Source organism: Carassius auratus, unplaced genomic scaffold (genome assembly GCF_003368295.1).
Source record: "Carassius auratus strain Wakin unplaced genomic scaffold, ASM336829v1 scaf_tig00023612, whole genome shotgun sequence".
NCBI lineage: Eukaryota > Metazoa > Chordata > Actinopteri > Cypriniformes > Cyprinidae > Carassius > Carassius auratus.
The window spans coordinates 47,307-54,227 of NW_020525285.1; the positions used below are offsets into that span (position 1 = coordinate 47,307).

Genomic DNA, 6,921 nt, shown 5'->3' on the forward strand with positions numbered 1-6,921 from the left:
AAGTATTTTGGGTGACCTTTTTTATTGAATGCTAGACATCAAGTTGTTGTTATTTTCATCTGAACTTTTTTTCAGTAAGCTAGGCCCTATGTGTTCAGTAAGCTTGTTTCAGTAAGCTATGTGTTTTCAAGGCTTCAAAGTTTTATTGAATGCTATCTCTATACAAGTGCTACAAAGTCTACAAAGATGTGTGTTACCACTCTTACTAAACACATTTAATTCACATCATCAGCTCATTGATAAAGTCTCCAAGAGCTGAAATGGATGTTTCATTTAAAGGAGATATTCAAAATGTGCACTGTTGGGAAAACAACTACTCAAATGTGCAAAAAATAAGAAGAAAAAAAAAAGGTACATGCACAGATTCACACTTTACATCAACTTCGTCATTTTACATTACATTACATGTAGTCATTTAGCAGTTGCTTTAATCCAAAGCGACTTACAAATGAGGACAATGGAAGCAATCAAAATAAAAAAAAGAGCAATGATATACAAATGCTATAACAAGTCTCAGTTAGCTTAACGCAGTACACATAATTCATCACATCATTTCTGATCCTGCAGACACTTCACTGCAGAGTTTAGCAGCACTGAAACTAAAAGTCATTTGTAAATAGTGTTTGGCAACTACAGCAATATGAAAGGAAATCCAATTAAAGAAAAGGGAAACTGAGTTTTCACACTCTGTGATGGGTTTTGACAACAGCTCACAGCTCTAAAAAAAAAAATAGCAGTGTTGAGTGTCAGTGTGGTTTGGGTGAAGTGCAGCTCAATGGTCAGTTCGTGAGATTTGAGGAAGCTAACACCCACAGATGATGAGGTGATGATGTTTAAATGAAGAGCTATAAATACAGAATGAGAGAAAGACTGACAGAAACAAGAAAGTGGTTATAAGTGTCTGCTGGGACTGATCATTCTCACAGGTAAAGAAATCTGATTATGATCTATAAGATAAAAGATGTGTGTGAACAACCATCTATCCAAACAATTTAGTTTAATTACTCTGACACAGTGTCTGGAGTTTTAATATGCTTAGTTTTATTTTGATGAAATTCATTTAGTCATTAATTTGTTATCTAAGAATAATGTGGAGTAAATACTATTTTATTTTATTGTTTAATGCATATACTGCTCAAACGTCTCTTACAAAGCTGTATTTATGTTAAATGTATTATAAAGTGAACTCTGTATTCCAGAAATCAGGTTATATAACATGCCTTTATAAGCAAACAGATAATGAAACTTTTGGCTTCAAAAACTGAAATAACTTTCAGGATATGTAGCCATAGCAACCCATTCTCTGAACATAACTGGCTCTGGAGTTTTGCTCTGGGATGAGTTTACTTCAGAGATATTTAGCACATGTGTCCCCTGTTAATGAGGGCCCAGGTGATGTTTATTGTTTTATTGTTTTATTTGGATCCCCATTAGCTCCCACTATGGTGGTCGCTAGTCTTCCTGGGGTCAACTGAAGTCACAATACAAAAATACAAAATTCAATTAATCAATACATCAATAAAATCTATAAAAACTATACAATATATTAGCTACCATGACACACATTTGAAAGAAGTACAAATTATGCAGTTATCCAAAAAGCAACATCTATTCAACATGCAATTCAAACAATTTAAAACAAAACATGCAAAAATTAAAATAAGTAATACTTTCACACCTGTAATCTCTGTTTTGTTGTTTTCTTCAAAGAAAATTTACTTTTGAGTTCCGTGACGCTGGATGGAAGTGAGTTCCACTCTACAGCCGCTCTGTATACAATAGTATTCTTTATAAAATTACATCTTGGACTAGGAGTAATCTTTATCTTGTTGCTGACTGAGCGTGTCACATGCTCATGACCATATCCACTAAACAATATTTTTCTTTCATAAAGTTATATGCTTCATTAGCCATGACCTTGTGCATGAGCAACAAAAGATTATATTTTACTTTTGCCTCTACTGTTAACCAAGATAATTTAATATGCATCTCACACACACTAGCGTGAAAAGAACAGTGACCGATGTCATGCATTATATTATATGTTTTTATATATATATATATATATATATATATATATATATATATATATATATATGTGTGTGTGTGTGTTTTATATACAATATGTTTTAATTGTAAAGCACACTTATAACCTAAAGCAATGCCTATTTGTTTTTTATTTATTTATTTTATTGTCATCTCACAATATGGATCTGCATTCAAAAGGATTTCTGCAACTGAACATTTCCTGTAATTTAATAAATAACTAAATTCATAATAATAATAATAATATAAATAATAAAACAACAACATCATACATCTTAGCTAATATAAAATAAAGCTAAAGGGCAAAAAAATATAGCCTTATTACCATTAAGTGTTTTTATTCAATCAGTCTTTCTTTAATTCATATATTTAGCATCTAATAAGCAATCATGTATTTCAAAATAAAGTCACTAACCCACATTATTATTATTGTTATTATTATTATTATTATTATTATTATTATTATTATTATTATTATTATTGTTGTTGTTGTTGTTTATTATTATTATTATTATTTTTTTTTTTTGACTGCAGATCAAAATAAAATAATTCTCGATAACATCTTGTAACAACAATGCGTAAGTCAATTGTTGTGATATCTCTTACTGTAAATTGCTGCAAATCAAACAGTGGTTTGTCCAGCAACGGCCGTAAGATTTGCACTATCAATTTTCAATAAAGTTATCACTTCTTATAATTCAAGGAAAAATATTCTCTGGCCATGAAAACATTATCCTATCATTATGATAAATTTAGTTTCTAAATTTAAAGCTTGTAGCTAGATCAGACATCTCAGTGACTCGTAATGTGAATGGGGTGGAGTCCAAGCCAATCATGAATATATGGGTTTTTAATAATTAAACTAATAAATACATCAAACTACAAATCACGCAGAGTAAATATGCATACGACAATACAGACAGTAAACTTTATACAAGACATAACGGGATCCAAATAAGGGAGAGAGAGAGAGAGCGAGAGAGAGAGAGAGAGAAAATAGAATGAGCTCAGGTATGAAAATCACAGTCAGTAAACCTTAGCATCCAACACCAATCAAATCACAGCAACACTTTAAAGCAGCATTTAAATCTCCATAGAAAAGTGATACTTGCATGACCCAGCGTGCGTGCGCTGGTCCTTTTGAAAACCACGTGCGTGTGCCGCGTGTGTGAGCTGCGCTGGATCTTGGCGTGAGCGTGGAGCCACGTGGTCCTTTGTGGCAAGGGGTGTTCGTACATCTTCCGGGCTGATGAAAGGTTCAACAAACAATGTTCCAGAATTCGTCTTCCTTGTGTGGAAAGGCGAATAGTTGAATAAACTTAGTAAAGAAAAGAAAAGAAAACAACGAAAATGAAAGCTTCCAAAGGAGCCATGAAAATGGCTTCCCCCTCTCAGTCCCTGTGCTGAGGGGGACGGCGATATGGGCCTCGCGGGAGCGACGTTGGTCGCAGCGTGTGTGAGAAGGAAGCGAGTCAGCGTAAGAAGAGAGAGGCGGACCTTGTTCGGTATATATATAACACGAAGTTACATTCAAATGCAGAATTACACACATTTAAAGATTAACACACGCTAATAAATTTCAGATAGTCCCAATTTATATGGGAAACATCTCAAAGCACCAACAAAAACAATACTATATACTTTTAGACTACGTCTGAGGTAATAGTTTAGAATGCATTGGGAAAAGAAACAAGTGAATTGGCTTCTCTCCTGTCCTGTTGCCCAGGGGGGTCATAAAGTTTATATGAGCTGCAAAGGAGTGGGGGTTGCATAAACATGACTATTTGAGAATGAGTAGACTGAGGACAAAATTTCCACTTATAAGTCGGCACTTTAACCATTTACCCAGGATTAACCATTTTTATGCAATACACAAACAGAAATCCCTGACATTTTTTATTTTACTTTCTTTGAATGCAGAAGAAAAATAGTAAAAATATTTAACTTTCAATAAAAAAAAAAAAAAAAAAAAAAAAAAGTATTCTTGCCTAGAGTGTTATTTATGGAAGTAAAATAATGACATATGTCTTTGAAACAAAAAAGCATGCTGAATAGCACTAACTGAAAAAACTTTGTTTAACTGATTAACTTTGTTCTTAATCAGCAGCCGCTTGCACCACCTGCTGGTGAGCGACTGACAGCAGATGGAGGTCATGCCTCTGCGCTCTACTGCTATTTTAAACACTGAATTTGTGGAAGCGAATTTGGAAAGTGAAATAAAATGGACCGAAATTGTAAATATTATAATTTAAAATATTATACATCGTATTTTCTAACTGATTGAATATTTTGGAAGTGAATTCTGGAACGTGAATATGAATTATTGATTTTTTAATTATTAAAAGGTGTTTGAATAATTTTTTATAGAAATATTCACAGCTTAAACGAACAACTATGTTAAATTAAAATGCATTAAAATGCAAGTACTGTTAATGCAATGCATTATTTTTCAGTTAGTGCTATTCAGCATGATTTTTTTTTTTCCAAAGACATATGTCATTATTTAACTTCCATAGTTATTCTTATTCTTGTCTAGAGTGTTAAAAACAGTCATGGATGTGTCTCTCTTTAGGTACACTCAAGTATTTTAATAATATTATATTATCTGCGAGTACCCTGTACACATTTTATATACTTTAAGATTCAAAGTAGGGACTACACTACAAGTGCACATTCAATACAACTAATGTCTTATTTTTCAGAAGGAAAACTTACTCTGGAACAACAGTGTGGGCTGTGAGATGAGAACAGAGACACACTGAGCTTTAACCACTAACCATCGACCAACTGCTGACTGATGAGGAAACATCATTAGCTCCTGAGAGACAAAGACAAACTGAACCACAGTGATCTGAACTGAAGACAGCGACTGTAACACATTTCAGTTTCATTCAGGTAAGCTCTCATCAGTCTGATTTAATGCAGATTTTAATGTGAAAGTTATATTACAAGAACTTATCTTAATGAAGATCTGCCAGGTTTATCAGTGCTGTGTTGTAGATTCTTGACTTCGTTTTTTTTTTTTCCGCTCTCATCATGTGCAAATGAAAATAGAAACGAGTTAAACAAAAAAAACTATTCCACTGGAATTACATTCTTTACTGTGAGAATAATTCAAAGCAGTGAAACACAACATAACTTATTTTATATCTCAGAATAATGGAAAACAGTTAAAATAGTTGGTTAACTCAACATAGATTTATGTTACAAATAACTGTTTTATTAGAGTATTACTGAACACGACTAGCTGACTAGCATTAGTCTGAACACACCAAGTACACTGCATTCTCAGACTCAACCTGACTCGCAAAACACAGACAAGCAGATGAACACTGATGTTTACTATTTTTCTATTTAAATTTCCTAGTTACCAGCCAGTTTCAACATTTCTTTAAAAGATTTAATCTAATCTAAAAAACAACATATTTTCGCTGAGCTCTGATTTAACTATGACAGTGTAAACACAATTAATTAGAGCAAGTCATTTCCATTAAAGATGCTGTAAATGTATGAAACAGCTATGCTTTGAATAATTCACACTATCACTCAATATCTGACTCATTCACCCAATATAAAACTTTTTTTTTTCAGCAACAAGAACGGGGAAAATCAGACCTTGCTGGATGAACACAGTGATCATCCTACTGATTATAATGTTTTATGAAACTCGAAATGATTCCTCAGATATCAGAATGATTATCTTCCTCATCACTAGTGTTTATGTGGGTCTGTCAGCTCTCATTTGGGCTTTTCGTCTTCTGCACCTTCACAGAAAGATCAGAGGCCGAATCTCAGTCTTCATCCTCCTCCTCCTCCTCAATGACCTGATACAATTACCCCTTAATCTATATATACTGAGAGATATACTGAAAGAATTCAGATACTTTATCCTTGAGCTTGGTCAGTTTTGGTTGGGATTACATTGGTGTGGTTTTCATCTGCATCAGCTGGTGGCTCTGGAGGGGATCTTGACTCTGAAATATCCGTTTTGGTCTGCTCGTATTTTCTCAATGCCCTGTTACATCATAATCTCCATCCTTGTGCTTTTTTTTCTACAGTGAGTGCATTATTTCTTTTCCCGCATCCAGCATTTCAAAATACAAACATGTCATTATTCAGTCTCAGCACAAGTGTTGTTCCTCTGATCGTATTGTCTGTATCATCTACAATCAGCTGTAAAGCCTCTTCCACTCCTGTCAGAAAAAACAGTTCAGTGCTCACTGTTGCTATTCTTACATTTGTTATGATGTACTTACCTTTCATGTTCTTCATCTGTGTGATTTTATTTCATTTACATTCATATGCCAGCTCATCTTGGTTGGTAATGTCTTTCTGTTTGATGAGTTTGAGAGGGATTTCAGACCCTATTCTGTGTATTTTGGTCTGCAGAGAAAATCTCAGAGATGTTCAGACGCCACAAACACACACAGAACCCAACGCTGATGAGACGTCAGTCTGAACTTGAGTTTCATTAGTCCTCACGTCTGAATCTGGCTTCAAAACATAAAATGACATGTATAATGACAAATAATAAATAAAATAAATTATATATGACTAAAGGTTATTGATTCATTTGAAAAGTCTGTGATTGCTATAAGTGAAAGTGTGCTCTCAATGCCACAAACAGCACAACCTGAGTTTCCATCTCTTTACTGATAATTTTTAGTTTGTTTAATATTGTAATATATGGGGGTCTCAAGATGGCGGCTTGAAGGGAGGCTGTGTGTAGTTGAGCGTCCTCTAGGGGGCGCTTTGGGGAACCGTATACCCATGCCGCCATGCTGAGGGAAGTGCAGGCCAAAATCATGGTGAGCATTAAGTACCAACTCTACCATTTCCACGGGAGTTCCCCCTGGGACGTTTAGACGGCTGTCT

At 34.2% G+C, this 6,921-nt stretch overlaps 1 long non-coding RNA gene across 1 annotated transcript; it reads left to right on the top strand.

Annotated features, from left to right (window-relative positions):
- The first annotated feature begins 883 nt into the window (after positions 1-883).
- Positions 884-6,550, top strand: LOC113077965 (uncharacterized). Its single transcript, XR_003281432.1, has 3 exons — positions 884-926; positions 4,749-4,941; positions 5,638-6,550. It is a non-coding gene; the product is annotated as an uncharacterized LOC113077965 (long non-coding RNA).
- The last annotated feature ends 371 nt before the right edge of the window (positions 6,551-6,921 follow it).